General features: G+C 54.3%; 1 protein-coding gene across 1 annotated transcript in view; it reads left to right on the top strand.

Annotated features, from left to right (window-relative positions):
- The first annotated feature begins 1,716 nt into the window (after positions 1-1,716).
- The window catches only part of TBXA2R (thromboxane A2 receptor), a 42,017-nt gene continuing 18,755 nt past the window's right edge, over positions 1,717-24,978 (top strand). Inside the window, exon 1 of the mRNA XM_024218384.1 lies at positions 1,717-1,856. The gene's annotated coding sequence lies outside the window, so the exon portion shown is untranslated. The remainder of the gene's footprint in view (positions 1,857-24,978) is intronic.

The following is a 24,978-nucleotide window of genomic DNA, read 5'->3' as shown; positions in this document are numbered from 1 at the left end:
GTGTGTGTGTGAGTGGTTGGGTGGGGGTGTCTGGCTGTCCAGACACACACATGTGCAGTGTGCGTTTGGGGTGTGGACACACAGGTGGATCAGAAGCCAGACAGGTCTGTCCCCAGACATGGCCATTCCGAACAGGTTCAGCTGAGCCTGGAGCAAGCGACCTCGGTTAAATTAACGCCGATTGAAATGTGCCGGGAGTGCCGGGTACCAGGCACAAACCGGAGCAAATGCTCTGTCCCGCACCCCCCGGGGAATGCTCTGGGGAGGTGGCTTGCCCAAGTTGCTGGGATTGGAATGTAGCCCTGCAGCCCTGCTCTAACCATTCGACCACACAGCCTCATTCGCTGCAATTGACAGCCTCTGTGCCGACCTGTGATCCTGCTCCTTTATCAGCTATGTCACCTGCGCTAACAGGGCCATCTCTGCCCAGCCTGCTGCCTTCCCTGGGGAGACCTTGGCTGTCACCTTCCCTACCTTAGAAAGTCAGGGTGCCAGGGCTCGCCTGCTGGGGGACACGCTCAGTCGACAGCTAGAGGAGTTTCTGGCTGATAAATTTAGCTCTAGGCAAACGCTCTGCGTCCTTGTTCACATGCAGCTATAGCAATGGAGCCAGTGTTATTCAGGGTGCTTGACCCAGCCAGATGGTCCCGAGGACAGAGACTCCAATCCCACCCGGAACCTGTCTCTTCTCCATCGGCGTGGAATCCATTCTGACGTCACTGAACGTCCCGGGCTGGGCAGCGCCTTATACAGAGCGACCTCTCTTCTCCCAGGGAATTAATCACAGAGCCAATTGCTTGTGCAGAAGGGTGGCTGCGTAATTCATGATCCTTAACCTGCTGAAGTCATTGGCAAAACTCCCCTTGGCTTCAGTGCGAGCAGGAGCAGGCCCTTGCTCATTTGTTTTCAATGGGGCAGGACGTGGGGGACAGGAACTAGGACTCCTGGCTTCTGTTCTCAGCTCTGCCAATGACTCACTTTGTGACTTCAGACAAGTCACCCGGGGCCCAAATCGGCAGCCTTTAATCATCTGAATGATCCTTACTCAAGAGTTGCAGAATCAGGCTCCCAGCTGCTCTGTGCCTCAGTTTCCCCTCCGCACAATGGGGTTAACTTAACCATACTTCCCCATCCCATGGGGGGCGGGGTGTCTCAGTGATTGGTAAGTGCTTTGAGATCCCTGGGGCTTTGGAAGGCAGTACTTCGCTATGATTCCTTGGTTCCTTAATTGCTTTCACCAGCTGCTTTTGCTGGGGGGCGGTGAGGGGAAATGAATGCCTCCCTTCCGTTCTGCAGGATGAGGCTTTTCAGTCTATGTAGCGCACTCCGTTTCCATCCCACCCCCTGTTGTGCTGCAGATGGGCAACGATTTATGGTCTTGTGATGCTTGCTAGACGGTGCCTTTCTGAGTCATTTCCTCGCTCCTCGACCCCCAGGACCCTCCACTAGGGTCTGCCCAGGGGTCCAGGTTCCTTTTTCCTGTAGGCGGTGGCATGTCACCACTGTGGGACAGCCCCAAGAGTGCGACTGAGCCTTCCCATGCACCTCCCTGCTTGGTCCACGGCTTCAGTTCCCATCCTCAGCTCCATCGCTGACCCCTGACCCCCGTCTGCCTCTCTCGCTCGCTCGCTCGCTTGGGGGAAGGAGCCAAGCCAGCAGTTAAAAAGCTGCAGCCTCTCTTGGTCTGTCTCTCCTCCCCTCTGCACAGTCATTTCTCTCCCCCCCCACACATCTGTGCTTCCATCAGCTGGGAAAGAGGTTCTTCAGTCAGCCACCCGCCAAGCAGGAGCGCCTCTCCTTTGTGGCACCGCACCCCTTCTTTCCAGGGATCCCCCTAGGACCTAGCACTGCCAAAGGTATGTGGAAAATATAATTGATTGGCACAGCGCTTTGCAAAAGAAAAAGGGCTTCGTTTAAAAAGAAACTTTAATTGTGAGTTACAGCCATGGCGTGTTAATTTCACTCAGTTTAGAAGTTAACAACAGATGTTTGTGGGGGGGAAATATAGATAGAAACCAAGTCTGTTTGAGATCAGAGACTGAACCCAAGTGTCTGTGTGTGTGTGTATGCATCCCTTGCCTGGCATCCCTTCCTCACCAGCTGTAAAGATCTTCCACTTTTTCCTTTTATGGAAAAGATAAAAAATAAATAGGAATTCAGCCTCTTTCGATCGCTGCCCGCCTGGCTATCAGCAGGGTCACTCTGTCAGAGGCTGGGATGAAATCGTCTGAACTGACTGGGTTTGGGGGAAGTGGCTTGTGACCAGCCCGTTTGGGCTGTGTGTGTAGCTAGTCTCACGCAAGCTAACTGTATCTGTCTATCTGGAGATGGACTCAAGTGAGTGGTTTGGGTCTGGAGCCAATTCCAGACTTCCACCAAGTTCCGATGTGCTTTGTTCTGGCCCCTCTCTCCACGGAATCAAACAATTGAAGAGGAAAAGGCCTATTCACGGTTATTCCCTATGACACGTTCCCTTGAGCTTTGCCAGCCTTTGTTATAAAAGTCCCGCCACTCCAAATCCACAGTGATCGCAGCCTCAGGACAGATATCCTGGTGTCAAGCCTGAATTTTCCTTTGCTTAACTTCAGCCTGCAGCCCTGAGCGTGAGCTGATCCCTCTCTAGCCTCAGTGCTTACAACCTTCAAATACTTGCAGGCTGTTATCATGTCCCTTGGAGTCGTCTCTTAGCCAAACCATAAACATTTCGCTTTTGTAATCTCTCATCGTCCGTCAGCCCTCCAGCCCCATAAGCAGTTTTGTTGCTCTCCTCTGTGCTCGCCCCTGGATCTAGGCGGCAAGATGCCCTTGGCCGAGTACGTCCAGTTAAGGGGGCTGAGACTTTCTCTCGGGTTCTGAGGTCAGCAGCTACCAGCCGAGCGGAGTGAAAGGGGCTGGTTTGTACCAGTGGAAGCTGGCGACCCAGGGCAGGCTTTGAAGTGGGCGAGGTGGCTCATTGCAGGCAGGCACTTAGCTATGCCCCATGGAGGACGATGCACAGAGGGTGCTCGGGGGAGGTCGATGTGGCTGCTTGAAGGCCATGAAGCTCGTGGGGCCAGCCGCTGCCCTCGGGTGTATCCCCGGGATGAGCAGGATTTGGCTCAGACCAATGCACGTGAGCAGGACACCAGCTGCTCTGCCTGGCTTACAAGCGGCAGCGAGTGCTGCGCTGCTCTGAGCCCACAGGGCCGGCTCACCCACGTAGCCCAGCGTGGTCGCTCGTGTGTGTGGCTTCTCTCTGACATGCCTCTAAGGACGGAGCTACGGGCTGTGGAGGGAGAGATGGCCCAGGCTGGCGGGAAGCCGGATTCCAGCCTGTGTCAGATGCTGCAATGGCCAGGGCTAAAGGACCTCAGAGATGAGTCCAAATCAGAGCCCCGAGCCAGGCCCCTGCTGCTTGTACGGCAGGTTTGGCACTCGGCAGTTCAGAGACAGGCTGCACAAGAACCTGGGGCCGAACCCCCTGGGGTCTGTGGCTCGGCCCCTCCCTGTTCAGCACATGGCCCCCAAACAATGGTTCTATCTCCTGCCCTGGCCAGGCAGCTCCTGCTGGGCTGTCACGGCTGGTGTGGACTCCTCGTGGGAGCAGGACTCCAGTCCATGGCAAGGGGAGGGGATGTCAAGTTGACCCTCCCTTTGTGCCTTTATTTTTGGCTTGGCAGTGTAGGGCAGTGGTCAGAGCAGGACTGCTCTGGGGGGTGTCCCCTGCCCCTCTGGTGAGACCCTTGCCAGTGCCTTCCCTCCCCATAGCGAGTGCCCGCGTCCCACTCCCCTCTAAGCCACCAGGGCCCAAAGACACGTGCAGGGCGGGAGCCCACGAGACATTTCCCCAGGGCTTGTGGAGAAAATGCCCCCAGGCCCACCTGCAGAGAGCTGGGGACAGAGAGCTCTATGAAGCCCCATCCTGGGCGTATACTTGGTGCTGGCTGGCCAAGCCCTGGAGAACACTCTGCAGGGGAGAGGCCTGGGAGAAGGGGCAGCTGGGAGAAGGGGCCAGCCCAGCCCAGCCTCTCCCCCACTTGGCTTGTTGCTCCTTAGCTAGGACCTTTGCAGGGGCCAGGGGCCACATTCTCCTGTCGGTCACACTGGCGTTGGCCTGGAGCACGTGCACTGGCTCCGCTCCCGCTTTGTACCTGTGGACACGAGAGCAGAATCCGGCCCAAGATACGCTGTCCCTTGAGGTCATCTGCCCGTGGAGCCTCCTGAAGTCACCAGGCTGCAAGGGACAATGAGGCACAAGAGAAACCAGAGACACAAGAGGAACGTCCAGAGACCCCGGCAGTGCTCTAGGTTTTTCTGTCGGTCGGTGCCCATCCCCATGGCAGCTGAGTGCCAGTGGAGCCAGTAGAACCGCAGCACGAGGCGTCCAATGCACCCGCCTGACGCCTTTATTGGAAGAAAATTGATTTAGAAAAACAAACGGTGGCTGATAAAACAAACCTGAGTCTGTGAAAGCCAAAGCCAAAGGAGTTAACGCCAGCTGCAGCAGCGCTGTGAAAATTCACCCGGGCTCTGTGTTTTATTGATGTTCGAAAAACATGGAGCCCCAGCAGCAAAGCGCCCGCACCTCTGCGCTGGGCTGCCGAGCACTTCAGGATCCAGAGAGTCACACTCTGCTCTCGGGGCCCCTGTTCCTGCAACCGGCTCTGCGCAGGTGGAGCCTCGTGTCCGTGGCATGGATCTGACGCCAAGAGCCGGGCAGAGTTTGTATTGTCTCTGCCAGCCCGCAGTGAAACACAGCTGAGGGCAGCCTGGGAGGTCCCAGCTGCAACGAATTTGTTTTTGCTGCTGGCAATTTGCATGGACCGCATTACAACGAGCGGGCTTAATTATGTTCCGGGCTGGGGGGGTGGGGGGGGTGTCCTAGTAATCCCAGCTAACCAGGCGGAACCATGCATTTGCGATAGCTTTCGATTACCAGTCACAATAACCATCCTTCCCAATGCGTCCCCAGGCCCTTTGCATGGGCTGTCTGGAGCCGGCGCCCAGGGTGATGCAACGATGGGTTAACCAGTGTAAATCGCTAGTGCCCGGGGGACACGGAGCTCCATCGGGGCACTGCAGGGCTGAGCGGTTCTGGTCTAGCCTCGGTCACTCTGAGGGGCCATGGGGCCTGCTCAGCCACCTCCTAACCCAGACTGCTGGGGCGGAGGGAGCTGGTTCTCATTCCGTACTCAGGCCCACGTGAGGAAAACAGCCATGGTGCAGCCAGGAGGGCGCAGGGAATGACACTCTGTCGGCATGCGGAGGGACAGCAGGGGAGTGAGACGGCTCTCATGGGGGCAGGGCTGGCCTACCCCACGCAGGGTTACGCGACCCACTTGTCATTGTCTGGTCCAGAGCTGGCTGCTCTCTGCCATGGGCCTCAGCGTCAGGCCCAGGTTTTCCACCTCCCAGTGTCACCTCTGGGGCCTCAGCTCCCGGTCTGTGAAATGGGGCTACGGATCCTGTCTGCACCTGGCCGGGCTGTTTAGAGTGTCAGCAGCTTGGGGGCAGGGCTGTGTGCTCGTGCGGTGCTGTACCAGGTGGCTGGAGGGGCTGGGGCTAGCCAGCCCTGACCACTAAAGAGGCACACCTGGGTTGGATCAGGGAGTCCCCAAATGGGCAGCAGGTGGAAGTCCAGGAAGTTGGTAGAGAGTCTTCCCCAGGTGAGGAAAGGCTCCTGCAGGGACTCTGCAGACCAGGGGTTGCCGTAGGCAGGGAGGTTGGGGAGGAGGAAGGGAAGCCTTGGCTGGGATTTGTGACTCTTATTTGCAGTTAATTTTCTATTAAAAGCCTAGTCCCCAAGGAGGGGTATTTTTGACCAAGGGAAGTTTTATTTAAACAGTCCAAGAAGGGAAACTGAGGCCGGCTGCCTGTAGCGTGACCCGTGGCCATGATGGGGTGCATGGGAGGTGGCCGACTCCAGTTACAAGTGCCCAGCACAATGGAATTTGAATCTCCACTGGTGGCTACGCTGCTACTGAGGGGGGCAGGCGGGTTTGTACCTGGGCATCTAACCCCCGGTGCCGTCGCCACACTGCTCTCTCTAGCAGGAGCAGAGCTAGCGTGTGTCCCGCTCCCCGCGCTGGGAATGGCACGTCCTGGTAGGCAGAGGGAGACTGGGCCAGGTCGACACTTAAACGTTTTGCCAGCTAAAAAACCTCCCACCTCTGATCGACATAGCCCTGCTGGCAAAGCCCTGGTGTGGACCCAGTTACACCAGCAAAAAGGACTTGTGCTGGGATCACTTGTTCTGTTTGGGAACTGGTATAAGCCGTGCCACAGATGCCCTCTTGCTGCATCTCCACTGGCAGGGTTTGCCAGGCTAGCACCGGACCCTGTCTAGTGTAGACAAGGCGTTGTAAACACCTGAACTAAACATCCCGATCTCTGCCCCAGCTCATTGCATGGTCTCTGTGCTCCCATTCTTGGGGTGACCACTCACTGCTGTGTGTGGGCAGGCCCACACACATGTATAGTTCATGTATATTGTTTGGGTTAAGTCACATAGACTGAAGTCACTGGAGATCTTGGACAAGAGTGTGCAATGTCCAATCTGTCTCTCTTTCCGCAGGCTCTTCCCAGAAAATGTGAGCAGTGGGGAGCCCCCAGAAAAGCCCCTGCTATGGTGCTAATCAGGGATGACAATAAACTGTGACTTGTTTATGGGCTGCGGCTGGCAGAAAGAGGGACATGGGCCTGCAGAATTTCTCTGTCAGAGTGACACAAACTCCAAGTTCAGGTCCTGCTTTTGTTCTTTTTTAAGCTCTGAAGCAATGAGGGCAGGAAGTGAGCTTGTGGTGGAGAAAACCAAACAAACAAAACCCCAGAGCCTTAAGAGGACACGATCCGTTTAAATAGCATGGGCCCGATTTCCCTCGCACCCAGACACAGCTATAGTCACACAGATTTCCCAGCTCTGACTCCTGACTTACGCCAGAGTGGGGGAGATCGGAATCAAGCCCATAATTCTGCTGTAAACATATTTCTGCCCCCAGGGTACTAGCACCTAGCAATTCAAATGGGCAGAATTTTAAAAATTTCAGTGACCTTCTCCCTGGCCCAGCTGTTTGGTTTTGCATTTGCAGGTGAGCTACCTGTCAGTTTCACTTTTGTGTATGGTTAGTTTCACTTTTAGGCTCTCCCAGCTGTACTACTTGGCTTGTAAATACCACAGGGGAAGGTTTGTTTGTTGAACAATAACCATTGCCATTGCCTTAAAAAACAACCATTTCTGTTTGAGCTTCGCTGTCTCTTAGATTCTTTCCAAAATGCAGATTTCAAACCACGTTGGCCTTGACCATGTGCTACTAACTTAGGGACCAGTGGAAAATCAAAGTGCCCTGTCAAAACCTGCTAAACCCCGTATGCTGTGAGTGTGTGGGCAGGCCCACACAGATGTATAGTTCATGTATATTGTTTGGATTAAGTCCCATAGACTGAAGTCACTGCTTTTCTAGGAAGTCAGTGCCTGCTTGTCAAACCAGTCTCCTGGCCTGCAAGGCCCCAGATCTAGTGAGAAGACAATAGGCAGAGCGCGCACAAGGAGTTTGGACGGAGTGGCAGTTCCTTCTGGTAAATCCCATGGCTGGTTTTGAACCTTACCCTGGAATTGCCGCGGGAGCAGTTACAAGCAGCAATAAAACGCTGACTGTAAACCTGATTTAGTTTCGTATTAGAAGGGCTCTAGGCTCCCGGGCCTTGTCCTAGGCTCTTGGAAAGCAGCCACCAGGAGGCTCAGTAATTAACAGGTGGGAGGCGCTAAAGGCTTTGGCTTTGGTGGCTGTATCGGAGGCAGCCGGAGGTCCCAGCAGAGCCCGTGAGCACGGGGGTGTTTGGGCGGAGTAGGATCTGCACCTCCCGGTAAGTGTCCTTTCTTTGCTTGCGCCTTGCACTTTGCGGGGTTGTGTTGGGGGCTAGACCCCACGGGCTGGGTTAGGGGCAGTCACGGACTGCCAGGGCCGGAACTGCGGCAGCCAGGAGCAGTTAAAGAACAACCGTCAAAGAAGCAGACACGCTCTGACTGTCGAACGGGGGTCGCCGGGGTCTCCGAGTGAGGCTTTGGAGTAGGGTCCTCGGCGCCAGGCTTCAGGAGACCAAGCTCAGGTCCAGGATGTAAGCGGGTGCGCGGCGCGAAGAAGGCCGGTGTTCAGTGCTGCTATGGCCCTTCTCGAGCAACCCGGGGGGTCCCACATGGAGCGAGCACGGGGGGGGGGGGATCCCACTTGGAGCGAGCCAGGGGGGTCCCACATGGAGCGAGCATGGGGGCGTTTGCACTGTGTGGGCCGGGCACGGCAGGGAGGGCGGCTCCCTTAACGGTCGGGTCGACTAAGGGATTGAAATCTGGAAAATAATAAAACCCTTTAACCGAAATAACTAGCAGCCCACAAAAGCTATCCAGCCCTGCTCTATGCCGGGTTAAAGCCCAGTCTAACTGCGCAGCGTGGAGACCAGCTGCAGACTAGCCGCAGCCACCTGGCTTATGTAAGTACCTGGTGCCAGCAGCTCAGGGACCTCAGAGCCAGGGGCAGCATTGGGAGGTCAGAGACTCCGGGCTCCTTATTGATCTGGCACAGGAGGGCGTTGTGGAGCGGGGTCACCCCAGGACTAACTTCCCCGATTCTCCCGCTGGGGAAGCCAGTCTCCTGACGAACGGGGCTTAAATTTATCCGGCATCGGGGAACATTCTGGGGAAGGGGGAGCCTCTGCAGAAGGGACGGGCTCCCCCTGAGTCTGAGTGGAACCGGACTGCTGGCACATGACGTCCCTCAGAGTGGGGAGGAATGTTTGACCCAGGAGCTGGTGGAAGGGTGGCAGGAGCTGAGGAGGGGTGTCTGGGCAGCCAGTTAAAGGTGTGGTGCAAAGTGCACCAGAATCAGATACCAACGCAGAGGTCAAAAGTCTGTCACCTCAGCAGGGTGTCAGACCAAAGGGGTAAATAAAAACTGGCACCTGGTCAAAACTAAACCCTAGAAATGTCTGTGTGCAAATGCAAGCAATGTAAAAGCAAACCCTGGAATGCCTGGGAGCGGACTCGGCCCGTGGCAGAGATGTGGCAGAATGACAAAAAGCCAGGCAGGAAGTAACAGTCAGTTTGCAGCCAGGAACGCTCAGGCGAGCTCAGCATTGCCCAGGTGACCGAGGCAGGACCGAGGTTTTTAAGGGGAGGTTGGACAAGCTCCTGTAGGGATGCTCTAAGCCTCAGCGCCGGGGGATGGACGAGATGACCTCTCGCCATCTCTTCCAGACGGGCATTTCTATGAAGACCAATGGGCTAGGCAGGGTAATACCTGGTTACAAGCCAGAGGAAGCCAGAGAGGTGGGGGCGCAGTGCTGAAGCATAAAGAGAGGACTTCTGAGCGGAGAGGCCTGCACAGGAGACAACTGCCCAGCTGTAGGAATGTGTCACTACATCAGTGGGGCCGCACGACCAGGCTCCAAATCAAGGAACGGAAACTAGGGACAAAGCAGCAAAACAATAGTAATGGGGGACTTCAGCGACCCGCCCACAAACTGGTCACGCAGCCCCAGGGAACGGGGCGAGAGAAACGAATCTTGACACTTTCCGTGATTCCGTCGTGGAGCAGCGAGTGCCAGAGCGAGAGAGGAGCGGCTCTGCTTGGTGACGCTGAGGTAACTGACAGGAGCTCATTCAAGAAGCGACAGGAGCTGAACCACTCAGGACCAGAGACCACGATATAATTAGTCAACATCCCCGGGGTGGGGAAGAGCCAGACGGTGAACTTGAGAAAGGGCGAAGGGCCCAAAGCTGAAAGTAACGGAGTCGCATCCCCAGAGGTGGCCTGGATGCTCCGTAGAGTCTCAGCAGACACGTGTCCCACCCAACCACAAGGAAGCCGGGCAGGCAAGAAGCCAACCAACAGAACTACATGGCAGGGTCAAGAGCGTATTTCAGGCAAACAGAAATCCTGCCAGATTCGGAAACCTGTCCCCAGGAGTCCACTAATCAGGAGCACAAAGTACAGCAGACGATAGGAGGGGGGGAAATCAGAGGGGCCAACATGGAGTCTGAAGAGCAAATAGGTAAAAGTGTAAAAGCCAGCCACAAGCAAGTCTTTAAGTCTAGCAGAAGCAGGAAGGCTGGGAAAGAATGGATGAGCCTGCTGGATCACCAGAAGTTAACGGGAGCAATCAAGGGAGATAAGGATGTTGCTGAGAAGCTGAATGATTTCCTTGCATCAGTCTTCACTGCCGAGATGTCATGGGAATTCCTACCCCGGGGCTGATCTCTGGCCACTGTGAGAGAGCTGCTGGAGCACACGGATCATTTAAAATGCAATACGGGACCAGACCCCGATGGGCCAGCCAGAGGTTCTGAAGGAACCTAGGTACGAGGTAGCTGAGCTGCTGACCAAACCGGGAAATCACTTATTCAAAACACCTGCTGTTTCAGAGACTTGGAGGGAGCAAATCTTGGACTTGTATTTTGAAAAGGCTCCGGGTGCTCCATATAGACCCGTCATCCTCACCTCTCAGCTGAAAAGCCAGTTAAAACCAGAATGACAAAACATTGGGGAGATCAGGCCACGATAGGGTCAAACCAGGAGGGGTTCAGCTAAGGAAAATTGTCTCTCACTGATATCGTAGAATTCTTTGCCCATGTTGGTACAGTAGTGGGTAAAGAAGGACCAACTGACCATAACTTATTTATACTTCCAAATAAAGCTTTTTTAGCGGCTAAAGAAGCTAAGTCACCAGGGGGCAGGAGGCAAAACATTGTAACGGATCAAAAACTGGTTCAAAGTCAGAAAACAAAGACTAGGATTCAACGGTGAATTTTCATCATGGCCGGAGGGGAACAACAGAAGCCACAGGAGTTCTGCACTAGGTCGGAGTATCCAGTATGTTTGTTAGTGATGTGGAAAGGGGGGAGGAGCAGTGGGGGGTGGGGGGAATCTGCCCAGGACTAACAGTAATTTAGGTGATTCAGGACCAGAGAACACGGTGAGGGAACTTCAGAGAGGAGGGAAACAGGCCACACAAGTACCTAGGGAGGTGGTGGAATCTCCATCCTTAGAGGTGTTTAAGGTCAGGCTGGACAAGGCCCTGGCTGGGATGATTTAGTTGGGGTTGATCCTGCTTTGAGCAGGGGGTGGGACTAGATACCTCCTGAGGTCCCATCCACCCCTGATATTCTATGATTCTAATTACAAATGAAATTCAGAGTCACAAATGCAAAGCAATGCAGATTACAGGGGGAAAATAACCTACCCGTGCTCCATACAGGGTGCAAATGAACTGTGTCCGCTCAAGAAAAGGGAGCCAGTGTAGACAGCTCAGGGGGGATTCCTGCTCAATGCGCAGCTGCAGTCAAAAGAGCGAGCGGAGTGTGAGGCTGCATAAGGGAATAATACCGAGAATTTTCTAAGGCCTTTATGTAAATCAATGGTGCGGCCGCGCCTGGGCACTGGTGCAGTGCTGGTCACTGCGGCTCACAAGGGTATAGCAGAACGAGAGGGGTTCAGACAAGGGTGAGGAGAATAAGCAGCAGCTTGGAAAAACTCTCCTTGGAGACGAATGAGAGGGGACGTGATAAAAGTGTGTAAATAATGCCTGCTCTCGACAAGAGCGCTCAGGACCCTCTCTTCTCCTTCCCTCCCCATAACACAAGAACAAAGGGGCATTCAATGAAATGAAAAGGTGGGAAATTCCAAACCAATCAAAGGAAATACTGTCTCAGTGAGTGATTAAACTGGGGAACTCACTGCCACAAGAAATGTTGTGGCCAAGAACTTAACAAGATTCAAAAAGAGATTGGACATTGGGTGAAAGTGATCATGACGTGATAGATTTCATGATTCAAAAGAAAGGCATGAGAACAGCAGAATGTCTTTGTCTTCTGGGAGCCCTGCTTGCCACCCCCCCCTCCCCAGGCTCTTGGCTACCTGCTCCCAACAGGCTGCTGCCCAGGCTCCCCCCTCACTGCTAGGAGCCCTGCTTCCCTCTGGCTCCCCACTCCAAGCATGGCTGCCGGTTGCAGGGAGCTCCCAGAGCTGTCCCAGTGCAGCTGCTCTGAGCAGAGACAATAGCAGACAAGGATGTCAATTTCACTGCTGGTAGGCTCTGTGCTGTGAAATTGAGCTGGAGCAGGACTCACAGCAGGGGCTGTCACCCTGGGGCAGATGGGGGGGCTCTAGTGAATGCTGGTGCCCCACACTCGGCTCTCAGTGCCCCACAATGCCCCACGGCAGTCGATGCAAGCGCTCCTGTGCGGATGCACTCCACTGGCAGGAGGACAATAGGATGGATAACAACGGCCGATTGAATGACTGCAGTGGCTGTAGGTCGACCTAAATCACATCAACCTAGTTTCGTAGTGTAGAGAAGCCCGAAGGCACGTAATGAGTCGCACCGAGCAAGGAAGATAAAAGGCAGTGAGATGAGGTTATTTAAATACATGAGAATGAAGAGAAAGAGGAAGGAAAGTGCAGGTCCTCTCCTTAGTGGGGAGTGGGATCTATTAACTGATGACATCAAGCTGGCTGAACTGTTTAATGCCTATTTTGCTTCAGTCATCACTATAAAGGTTAATGGTGACCAGATACTCAGCACAATTAATATTAACAACAACAGGGAAGGAACGCAAGCCAAAATAAGGAGAGGGCAGGTTAAAGACTATTTAGATCAATTCGATGTATTCAAGTCGGCAGGGTCTGATTAAATTCATCTCACTTTACTTAAGGAACTAGCTGAAGCAATCTCAGAACCGCTGGCAATTAACCTGAAGGATAGATGAGGTCCCAGAGGACTGGAGAAGGGCAAACACAATCCTTACCTTTAAAAGGGGACCAGAGAGAATCCGGGGAGTTATGAACCAGTCAGTCTGACTTCAGTGTCTGGAAAGATACTGGGATAAATGAGTGACCCATCAGTTTGTAAGCACCTAGAGGATAACAGAGTTATAAGGAATAGTCAGCATGGCAGAGCAACCTAATTTCCTTCTTCGACAGGGTCACTGGCCTAGTGGCTGGGGGGAAGCAGTAGATGTGCTAGATCTGGATTTTATAGGGCTTTTGACCCAGTCCCACATGATATTCTCATAAGCAAACTAGGGAAACACAGGCTACAAGAAATATCTATAACGTGGGGGCACAATTGGGTGAAAGACTGTAATCAAAGTGAACCATTGATAACTAATCTATCAGCCTAGGAGGGCGTATATAGTGGAGTCCTGCAGCAGTCAGTCCTGAGTCTGGGACAAGTCAATATTTTCATTAATGACTTGGCTAATGGAGTGGCGAGTGTGCCGTGCAGATGACACCCAGCTGGGAGGTACTTTGGAGGACAGGATTAGAATTCAAAATGACCCTGACAAATTAGATCATTGGTCTGAATTCAACACAATGAAATTCCATGACGACAAGTGCAAAGTGCCCTTAGCAAGGACAACTCAGGCACACAACTACAGAATGGGCAGTGACTGGCAAGGGGGTTGCACGGCTGGACGGATCTGGGGCTTAGAGTGGATCCCAAATTGAATGAGCCAACACTGGGGGCAGTTGCACAACAGGCTCCTGCCATAGGTAAGACCTGGGAGGTAATTGTCCTGCTCTGCTTGGCACTGGTAAGGCCTCAGCTGGAGAACTGCGTCCAGTTGTGGGGGCCGCACTTTAGGAAGGATGAGGACAAATTGGAGAGAGTCCAGAGGAAAACAACCCAAATGAGAAAAGGTTTAGAAACCCTGAGCTATGAGGAAAGATTCAAAAGCTGGGCACGTTTAGTGTTGAGAAAAGACTGGGGGCTGGGGCGATGGTGGTGGTGGGGGAACAACCCGATAATTGTCTTCAAGCATGCTAAGGGCTGTTATAGAGAAGACGGTGATCAAGTGTTCTCCATGTCCCCTTAAGGCAGGACAAGAAGCAATGGGCTTCGTCTGCATCAAGGGAGATCTAGGTTAGATCTCAGGAAAAACTTCCCAACTGTCAGGGTAGTGAAGCTCTGGAACGGGCTCCGCAGGGAGACAGTGGGGTCCCCGTCATTGGAGGTTTTTAAGACCAGGTTACTTGTCCTGCCTCAGCGCAGGGGGCTGGACTCAGTGGCCTCTTGAGGTCCCTCCCAGCCCCACATTTCGATGGCTCTGTGCTTTCCAAGGCTCTGAAGACTATCCACAGTGATCATAATTCATTACAACGGAACGTCTGGGAGGGACGTTGAACGTCGTACGTCAGGATCTCAGTCGATCTCTCAGTAGGAGAGCGCGGGGTGAGACCTGTTGGGGCAGGGGGAGGGAAGGCACTGCAGTTTGTCCCACATCTGCTCCTAGGGGTTCTTACATCTTCCTCTGAAGCAGCTGGTGTGGGACGCTGGCAGAGACAGGATCCTGGGCTAACTGGACCTGGGGTCCGAGCTTGTCTGGCCCTCCCTCTGGTCCTGCAGTGGGGCAGGGTGTGAGGGGCAGCGTGTTCTGCCCCATGCTCACAGGCTGTCAATCTGGCACCTTTCCCCAGCATGTAATTCACTTTCAAACATAGACAACTCGCTCCCCAGCCCGACAGTCTGACGGGGGATGGGAGGCAGACTTCCCAGAGAAAGATGGGACCTTTCTGTGGCATGTGTTTTCCCAGGCTGGAGCAGCTCCTGGCATCTGGAACGAAAACAGTGAATTCCTAGCGTTCAGCTCCGGAGCCGAAAGGACTCCTGGGTGCACTGCAGAGTGCCGGGATGGGACGAGCCCTGCAAAGAAAATAGGGACTCGAGCAATATCATTTGGATCCAGTTCTCCAAGGGCCCAGAGGTGGGAGGGGTTTGGGCCCTGGGTTCTGGTCCCACTCTGATTTAGCAGGGAAATGGTCTCCCTTGGTGGAGCACAATTCTGGTGAGGCTCCAGGCTAGTGAATTCCTTTGCCATGAATATTGATGGGGTTAAAGATGCCGCAGGAATCTCAGCATTTAACTTACCAATAAGGCCAGTATGTGCAGCATGTGCCATCCCTGGGAGTAATCAAATTCCAGCATCCCCAATGGGCAACAAGGCACCATGCCCAGCTAGCCACGTGCGATTGCTTCAGGCTGGCCTGGATTGGGGGGCAGAGGGCAGCTTATTTGTCAGGGGATGGCGTTCACAGCACGTCTGCCCTTCTCCGGCTCCCTTTCGTGCAAGGAGCTCAACACATTTTACAAGGCAGTATCATTATCCCTGCTGCACAGCTGGGGAAACTGAGGCGCGGGGCAGGCCCGTGAATTGCTCCAAGCTCATGGTAGAGGCGCGGGTGAAACCCAGGCGTCCGGATCATCCTCCTGCCTGCCTCGGTGCACCCGTAACGTGCTCACGTGTCAGCAGAATGTTTGCTGCTGTGAGCGAGACTGTGAGTAAGGGTTTGCGTTAGGCTGCGAGGGAGGCTCGTGTGTTGTGTGAATGGGGCAGGCGGTCCCTTGTGATGATGTGGGTCTGGCCCTGGCAGTGTAGATTGGCGGGTGGGTGTTTGGGTGAAGTGAAGAGGGGTCCCAGCATGAGGTATTTCCTTGCTGGTGAGGGTTGGTCGTGGGGGGGGGGGGGGGCTGTCCTGCTTTCTTGATCCCTTTTTGTTTGTGTATCAACCAGTCATATCATACACGGGCCTCTTCAGTAATAATCCCCCGTGGCTCTAGTATAGCACTCTCCATGTCAGTGTCCAAACTCTCCTGTACAGAGGGGCATCATGCCAAACACTCAGACACCGGCTGACAAGTCGCAGAAGCCAGGTTCCATCTCCAGTTCAGCTTCAGATGGGCTGTGGGATGACAGCCAAGTCATTGCCCCTCTCTGTGCCTCAGTTTCCCCACCTCTAAAATGGGGCTAATGGCACTGAGCTCTCAGGCACTCATTTGGCCTCTCAGCACGGTATCTGAGCACCTCAGAGGCTTTAACAACCCCTCTGTGAGGCAGGGCATGGCTATTTGCCCCATTTTACGATGGAGACCGAGCCACAGGGAGATTAAGTGACTTGCCCAAGGGCACATAGGAAGTCTGTGGCAGAGCTGGGGATTGAACCCCACTTTCTTGAGTCCCAAACCAGCTCCCAAATCCCTGGACCATCCTTCCTCTTCTAGGGAGGCCCACGGATGAAAAGGAGTGAGCACGGTCAGCCTGCAGGTGCATTGCATGTCTCTGTGAATGGTGTGACTCTCCAGCCAGCTGCGGTGGTGCTGGGGTTTCCCGAATGCACATAGCGAGCGGGCGCGCTGGGCTGCAGCTCGCACGCATGTGTGTCCCTAGCCTTATCTTTCAAACACCATCAACTGAAAGTTCTGTGGCTGAAACCCTGCATGGTGCCACAGCATCACCAGATTTCACAGCATGAGATGGTTTCCTCTGAGCACTGTTCTAACGCCTCTGCCCTGCACACTGGACTTTTTTTCCTATGAACTTTTTTATTACTTTTTAAAAAAAGACAGAGAGAAAAAACAAGCAGAACAAAATACACAGAAGCGGCTCATAACGCCGTAACCAGGTGCTACCTAACCTTAGCTATAGTTTAAACATTGAGTTATACACAATATGAGTGGTTAAAATACAAATCAATGATTTGTATTACACAATTTACAAACACACACATTTGGCTTATAAAAATCCAGGCAGGTAAAGAAAAAATATTCAAATAAGATGTGACATTCTAAACCTTGGGGGAGCATCCTGTAACCCCCATATTCCTCAGCAATGTCCCCCAGACATGGGACTGAGGATATAAAACAGAACACGGGGCCCCATGCTGGGCCTTTCTCCTGCCCCCACCTACGCTGCACACAACAAGGACACTGAGAAGACTTAAGACTCCAACAGAGGAGACCGGCCCAGGTTTCAAGGGTGAAATCTGTGTACTATGACCTGCAATATCCAGTGGGGTGAGAAAAACTGCTTAATCTAGATGTTGCCCAGTCTAACAGGGTTGAGAGGTTAGACTGCGTGCTAACATGTTATTTTATTTTGGTAACTAACTCTGACTTTTTGCCTATCACTTAATATAACTTAAAATCTATCTTTGGTCGTCAATACATTTGTTTAGCTGTTTATCTTTACCAGTGAGTTTGCCTGAAGTGTTTGGTAATCTACTCAGGTTTGCAAAGGCTGGTGAGTATCCACTTTCCATTGATGAAGTGGTGAACCAATTAATAAATCTGCACTGCTCATCTTGCAAGGCGGTATATTCCTGGGGTACCGTGCTGGGAGCTGGGGTGATTTGGCTCTGTTGCCTTTCTCTGTGTGATTCATGAGTGGCTCTGGGAGCATTCATGCAATCTAGCTGGGTGTGGGGCTCCACATGCTGTTGTGGTGAATGATCACAGCGCCTGGAGGGTTTGGTGCTGCTCACTAGCAAGGCATTGTGAGAGACAGCGCAGGCTGGAGAGAGTTCAGGGGGCACAGCGGTCCCACAGTTCCAGGCTACACCTCGGGGATCCCATTACAGAGGCGCAGCGAGCAGGGGGAAATACACAGCTTGTTGTACTGAGCAAGATTTGCACTTCATACACTAGTGAGGCTTTAAGTGTGGTGGCTAAGGACAGTCAGGAGGAGGCTACCGGTTTGTTATTTTCTGTTTGATTCTATCGGGGGAAGGAAGTAGGAACAGAAACGCAAATGAGTGAAAGCAGTGAAGTCATTGTGAAGTTGGAGCTTTTAAGAAAAAGAAAAAGAAAAGCGAAAAAGAAAAAGAAAGCGAAAAAGAAAAAGAAAGCGAGCACCAGAGACTATTGGAACTGAAAGAGCGGATGATAAAGGAGAAACAGGAAGAAAGAGAGTGGGAGGAGAGAGAGAGAAAGCGAAAACACCAGCTGGACCTGCTAGAGAAGCAGAACCAGAGCCCAGCGATTCCCATCACTCTGAAAATCCGCAGTTGGGACCATTTCTGTCTGCATACAATGAGGCAGACGATGTTGCTGAATATCTGAGCACCGTTGAAAGGCCGTGCGCAGTGCATGAAATCCCTGATGCCGAGAAAGTCCCTACCCTGAGTGCAAAATGAACTGGTAAAGCTCGAAATGTATTCAATGAAATGCCTATTGAGGATGCTTTAGACTGTTGTAAATTCAAAACCACTGTTTTGCAAAGGTTTCAGATTACGCCTGAAACATCTAGAGTTACATTTAGGAATCTTAAGAGGGATATTGGTCTGAGTAATGGGGAATATGGGAACAAGATGAAAGATTCGATGGGAAAGTGGGTGAGGGGCAAAGATGTTACAGGCTTTGAGGGACTGTTTGATCTTGTGGCTCAAGAGCATTTCCTAGGCCGATGTAAAGCCGTGTCTATGGGACAAAGATGTAACGTCTGGGGATGAGATGGTGACTCTAGCTGATGCCTTTGAACAGACCCAGGCATCTATTGAAAGCAAACCGTCAAAACAGGAGTTTAAAGGTAGTGGGAAAGGAGGATCCCATTTTATTCCTAGCAAGAAGGAGGGTGGCTGGGAGGCTGGATACTCACCTCCCCAAAACCATTCCTCTAACCCTCATCCCAAATCTCCTGTAAAAACAGAGGAACCCAAAAGGTGCTATCGGTGTAATTCCACTGATCACCTGAGCAATAAATGCCCTGTGCTGGGAGGAAGCAGGCAAAGAATAGCTCATGTTAGCTCTGCTGTCCTCAACACAGAAACCCCCCAGGCAATCGAAACCTGTCACATTGGTGCTGTGAGGTTAGCCTCTGCAGAACTGGATATGGAGCACATTAAGGTTGTCAAAATTGATGGCAGGGAATACTTGGGGCAGAGGGATACAGGGGCCCAGATGTCTCTGGTTAAGCAGCGTGTGGTCCCAAAGGCCAGTATGTTACTGGCCAAATGGCAGAGATTGGGGAGGGGGGGCGAAAGCAGATTCCTCGTACCACTAGCTAAAATCCATGTGGTGTGGGAAGATTTGGAAAGTGTTTTGACTGGGGGGGTAATAGAACACCTCCTAGTCGACCTGCTCCTTGGTAATGATTTTTTCCGCGTAGCTTAGGTTAAAGTATTTGCCTGCAGCAGGAGGGAGGTCTATGCTGGGACCCCCGAGGGAAAGGGTCAGGTCTCACGAACTGCTGAGGGAATGGGAGAGAGTCTCCCTGATTCCTCTGCAGCAGGGGGAAGCCACAGGCTTCCAGGTGGGAGGGTGGTTGAGACCAGCTCCTGCACTGCAGCTGGAGGCAACAGCACGTCAGGAAGGGATGAGGGTGTAATGCCTGCCCGGGAGAGAACTGACCCAGTTGTTAGCTGCAGCAGTTTGCAGCCGAACCAGAGACAGATCCCGCGCTAGGGAGCAGAGAGAAATGTGTCCTAGAGGGGAGCCCAGAGAAGGGTGATGGAATCTCAGAAACCGGATTCCTGTGACTCTAACACAAGGAAGCAGGGTGCTCCCAAGTATGGGAGGGGCTGAGGCTAGCTCCTTTCCCGCAGGGGCAGGAGAGGTGTTGTCAGTGACTAAGGAAACTGTCCCAGGTGTTAGCTGGCAGAGTTCTGCAGCTGAACAAGGGACGGACTCCTTCTCAGGGAGCACAGAGATGTGTCTTAGAGGGGGGCCCAGAGGAGGAAACGGGGGAAGGAATAGTGGGGGTACAGGAATGTCTCCTCAGTGGTCATTTGGGAGAGGATGCCCAGGGCAGAATGGCTGGGTCAACAACTGTGCACCCAGGCACTCAGCCCATGACCCAGGTTTTGAGGGGGAACTGTGTAACCGACCTCCTGGCGGGGAGCAGTCACACAGCTGACTGCTCCAGGACAGAGAAAGGGGTGGCAGAGGTTACCCCAATCCAGGCCCCAGTTTTGCAGGATGCTATTTCTGAGAAGTTTTCGGAAAATAACTGTCTCTTTAAATCAAGATGCAGCTCCAAGGCCTGTGATAACAGAGGCGTTGAGACCAGGAAATGGCCAGGTGGTGGTTTGTGAGAAAGTAAATGAGCCGACTGACAGAGGGGGGGGGCGTTTTCCCCCAGGCTGCTGGGACGCAGGAAGCAGTGATGGGAAAGCTGCTGGGAAAAGATGCATCTGATCAAAGGGTAAAAAACACCGAGCCCAGAGAGCACAGATCACAGCCCTCTAGGGCTGTGGGTCTCAAACTTTTGTACTGGTGACGCCTGTGTTATATTCCTGCGTGCGACCCCCCTTATACATTAAAACCACTTTTAAATATATTTAACGCCATTATAAATGCTGGAGGCAAAGCGGGGTTTGGGATGCAGGCTGACAGCTCGCGACCCCCCATATAATAACCTCACAACCCCCTGCGGGGTCCTGAGCCCCAGTTTGAGAACCCCTGCTCTAGGGGGCAGGACTCAGTGCTGGGAGGGGGGAACACAGGGTAATCCCAAAAAGGGAGCTGGATTTTTTGCCTATGTACAGTCCTGGAGTTGGAGACAGCTCCCCAAAGGGCCAGCCAATGTGCAGGATCCCCCAGGCCCCTCTCTTGCCGGACCCTGAAGTACCAAAATCCCAGAAACTAGATTAAATTAAGAGCTCACACAGAAGGGGACACTGGAGAGAAAGAAAAGCCAGTGACTGATTACATGGGAGAGAGTCAAAGGACACCATGGGAAATGAACGAACCAACCTCAAACCAGGCTGTCTGAACAGAGGGCACGGTGTCATAAAGACACTTGTAAACACCCATCTGAGATAAAAAGTTTTGTATTAATGCTAAGTTTTGAGATAAGAATTTTGATACTGATGTTAAACCTTCTGATAATGCTACTTCTCAGTTAATACCTGTAAACAGACGTAGAGCTTAGCACAGCGGAGAAACCATAATAAACCCCAGGGACCTGTCACATAAGACACAGAGGAGAAGCTAAATTTTGAGCAGGGGGCTAGAACTGGACAGGAAGGAAGTAGGTAGTAGGGTTACCATACGTCCGGATTTTCCCGGACACGTCCGGGCAGAATTTCCAAAAAGCCGAACATGTCCGGGAAAATAGGGAGGCAGGGTAAGGGGACCCCGAGTGCGAGTGGCTGCAGCAAAGCCAAAACTAACAACTCCCCCGATCTGCCGGGGCACGGAGGAGGCGGCGGCGGCATCCGAGCGTGCAGCCGCTTCCTCCCCGGGCTCCAACTTTCCCGGCTCCCGCCGCTCTCCACCGCGGCGGGGGCCGAAGCAACTTCCCCAGCACAGCAGCAGCCGGAGCCCGGGGGGCGGGAGGGAGGAGGGGGAATGCGGGGTGCTCAGGGGAGGGGGCGGAGTTGGGGCGGGGAATTTGGGGAAGGGGTTGGAATGGGGGCGGGGAAGGGGCAGAGTTGGGGCGGGGAAGGGCGGAGTTGGGGTGGGGCCAGGGCCCCCGAGGAGCATCCTCTTTTTTCACTGTTTAAATATGGCAACCCTAGTAGGTAGAGAAGAGAGGGCGGGGTGGGGGGTCATTCAAATACTTCCAGGAAAGCACCCCTCATCTCGGAGAATTTGTCTGGAGTGTCTCTGTCCGATTCTTTCCAGGCTGGCCAAGCTCACGACGGCCGTGCTCCGCTCTTCGATTGTTGGGTTTCCAGTTTTGCAGTACCGGTATTTTACCCATTATTGGTGCTCTGCTTAGACTAATGCACGGAGCAGCTTTTCAGCTTCCCGTTAACATCCCGCAGGGTTCAGATGACCTGGTTAGCCTGTAACACAATGGGGGGCGGGGGAAAGGGCTGATGGGGTTCAGCTGGGCCAGCCATGGGGTGGAGTTTCAGCTCCATGGAAGGTGAGTGGGTCGCAGGGGGTGAGGCAGAGGAGGATCAGGCCCCACGTATTTCCAGGGGAGCGTTACAAAGACAGTGATGCGAGGGGCAGAACTGCTGGTCCGGAGGAGAATGTTTCCAGGTGTCACGGAGCTGCAGGGCCTTGCACTGGCAGTGCTGAGATGGTGCAGAGGGCCAGCTTGGAGGCTGGGGGTAGAAACAGAGAGAGACCGGGGTGGGGCTTCACCTCCTGTTCCAGGGGCCCTAAGGCTGCAAGGGGCTGGCAGAGAATCCCCCGGGTGCATGCACTGAGCTGCCCCCCTCCTCCCCCCGCCATCTGGAGCTCTGTGTCAGCATCCGCTCGAACGTGGACCCAGGCTGGAGGCAGGCCTGTGCTTGGCCAGATGGATTGTACCAGTTGCGTGTGTGAAAGCAGAAGCTGATTGTGGTGATCTGTGGCTGCACTGAACCGCGGGAGAGCAGGGTGGGATGGGAACACGAGAGGCCGTGAGGAGTACGTCAGCCAGCCGGTGGTGAGCTAATCGCCTGGATCGGAATGCAGCTGGATCTGGATTTCGCGACGTTCTCTCGGGTTCAGTCCGGCCATGGAGATGGCTTGGAGGACCCGCGAGGTCCTTCTCCTCTCTAACTCCCTGCCAGGCTCTGCACTGGCCCCTGTCTCCCCAACGGGCTGAGACAAAGCCCCTCTGATCTCTGCAGCTGCATTTTGGGATGGTCAAACTCTGGCTCAGAGATTTGTGGCTTGGGCCAGTCTCTGGTTCGGACGTCTGGGGCCTGCTTCTCCATTGCCTGGTCCCAAAGACTGCACAAGACGCAGGGCTCAGAGAGCACATGGCACTAGTGAACCAGAAAATCACTTCCTTTGCCCTGGGGCCAGGTGCCGGGCAGGGGCAAATCGGGGCCAGGCATTCTCTCCAAATGAGCTTTCCCGAGTAAATGCTGATTGAGAGCCTCTGGTCCCGGCCCGACTTCGTAGCCGGATCCTTCAGGTGGAGCCGCCGCCGGCTGGAGGTGTATGCGGGGAGCAAGGCGGCTCGTGCCCTGGGGGCCAGGTGAACGACGGGCGAGGATGCTGGACGGGGATAGACGCGACTCAGTGTGACAATGTGCTACGCATCCGCTCAGCCTGCAGTTCCGGTGACAGAGCAGGAGCAGGCCCTCCACGCCGTGCACTGTCGGGGGTGGCAGCCGCACTCAGACAGGGGGACAAACGGCTGAAACATGGAACCCCGCGTTCTGTTGCGTGATTCCCCGCAATTGACGGAGGATAAAGGTTTTGAACTGGAGACCCCGTGGGTAGGGCTGTTTTCTCACTGGGAGAATTCAATCAGTTTCTTTTTAAAGAAAATTAGAAAAACAAAGGCTATCACAGGCAGCCATGACACGCACCCCCCAGCATCACCATCAACTTCAACTTCCCAGCTTGGACTGTTACCACGTGAATTACAGAGTATTTGCCAGCCTTGCTGGGGACCAGCCCTCAGGGGTGACTTACAACATGCGTTGCCAAGTGGGGTGAGCGCCTATTTGCTAGACATCAATAAAATACTGCAGCTCAGAAATCCTGGGCTCTACTGCAGGGTCTCAGAGCAGCATGTGATGTGGTGGTTAGATAGGGCCTGACCACAGCACCTATCTCTGGCATGCGCCATCTGAAAGGCTCTGCTTGGAGGGACATTGTGCAATCGCCTTGTCCTTGTACAGGGGGGTGGTGGCTGATCCTCATGTGTGGGCTCGTGCTCGTAAACAGGAGCTGTGAAGTGAAGGAAATACAAGCAGTGCTCAGGAGAGGGGACCCCGTGCTCTCCGCGCTTCCAACCCAGCAGCCCTCCCTGAGGCTCCATGCGGGGGGCTGTGTCCGTCTCTGGGCAACAGTCAAAATGCAGAACATCCCACAAAGTCTGGTACACTCTGGGTTCCTCTCCCCTCTTCGCCTCCAAGGCAGAGCTAGAAACCCAGAGCAGCCCCCCACCTGGGCGGGGTCTGGGACTCTCCGACGTGCTCAGCGCTGCCACGCCTAGCAGACGAACTCCCATTTTCCACAAGGATTTCAGCACTTTGGCGTGTACACGCAGGACCCTGGGTACTCACCTGTCATCCCACTCGCCGGGCCTGGGGCCAGACGTGAGGTAGAGAACGGAGAATTGTCCCTTCCCTGCTGGCTCCCCCAGCAGACGCAAAGCGACACTCGGCTCTGACGATGGCCGGGCCAGCGGGGACCTCAGCCCACTGCTTGGGGTGCAAAAACCTGCTAGTGCTGCTGCTGCCCCCCTGTCTCTTTCACCCCCTCGTGTGTCTTGTCCTAGACCAAGACTGAGCTCCCTGGGTAGGGCTCCCTTTGCGCGGGGTCTTTGTACAGCTCCTTGCGCGGTGGGCCCTGAGCTAGGACTGTACTCGCGATGCCGATGCAAACCCCCTGGGGCAGGCACCAGACTGACACCTGGAGTGAAAATGAAGCAACTGGTGTCAGCTCAGAGCTGGAAGGCAGGATGGAAACCAGTGAAAAGGCACCAACGTGAGCCGAAATCGAACAGTGCCTGTCCGTCCGTGGAGAATACGGCCAGCGGGCTCCCAGCTCTGAGCCGAAGCGGGACGTGCAGGCTGATTCCCCGAGCCGGAAGGAAATGCCCATGCCCTGCCTGTCCTGTGATGCGAAGGATGCTTGGGACCTTATTCCAAAAAGTCATGGAGATTTAGTCAGTTACAGGGGACTGGACATGAACCACAGAGCATCAGCATCAAGACAGACACGTGGAGTTAGATACATGACCTCTGAAAATCAGGAGAGGAGCACCCGTGCCCTGGGCTGGCACGTCGGGGTGTAAACGCTGGGCTGGGGTAGGTGCCCCATGCCCGGGCTGGGACGTTGGTGCGTGGATGCTCTCCTGGGGTTGGTGCCCCATGCCCTGGGCTGGCACGTTGGCATGTGAATGCTGGGCTGTGGTCGGTGCCCCTTGCCCGGGCTGGCACGTTGGGGTGTGGACGCTGGGCTGGGGTCGATGCCCCATGTCTGGGCTGGCATGTTGGGGTGTGGACGCTGGGCTGGGGGTCAGTGCCCCATGCCTGGGCTGGCACGTCGGGGTGTGGACGCTGGGATGGGGTCGGTGCCCCATGCCCAGGCTGGGCACGTTGGGATGTGGACGCTCGGCTGGGGTCAGTGCCCCCTACCCAGGCTGGCACGTTGGCACATGGATGCTGGGCTGTGGTCGGTGCTCCAGGCCTGGGCTGGCACGTTGGGGACGCTGGGATGGGGTCGGTGCCCCATGCCCAGGCTGGCACGTTGGCAAGTGGACGCTCGGCTGTGGTCGGTGCCCCAGGCCCGGGCTGGCACGTTGGGGTGTGGATGCTGGGCTGGGGTCGGTGC

The sequence above is a fragment of the Terrapene carolina genome, unplaced genomic scaffold (genome assembly GCF_002925995.2).
Source record: "Terrapene carolina triunguis isolate 2854851 unplaced genomic scaffold, T_m_triunguis-2.0 Scaffold194, whole genome shotgun sequence".
Classification (NCBI taxonomy): domain Eukaryota; kingdom Metazoa; phylum Chordata; order Testudines; family Emydidae; genus Terrapene; species Terrapene triunguis.
Note: the sequence above shows the minus strand (reverse complement) of the source record. Positions and strands in the feature narration are given on the sequence as shown.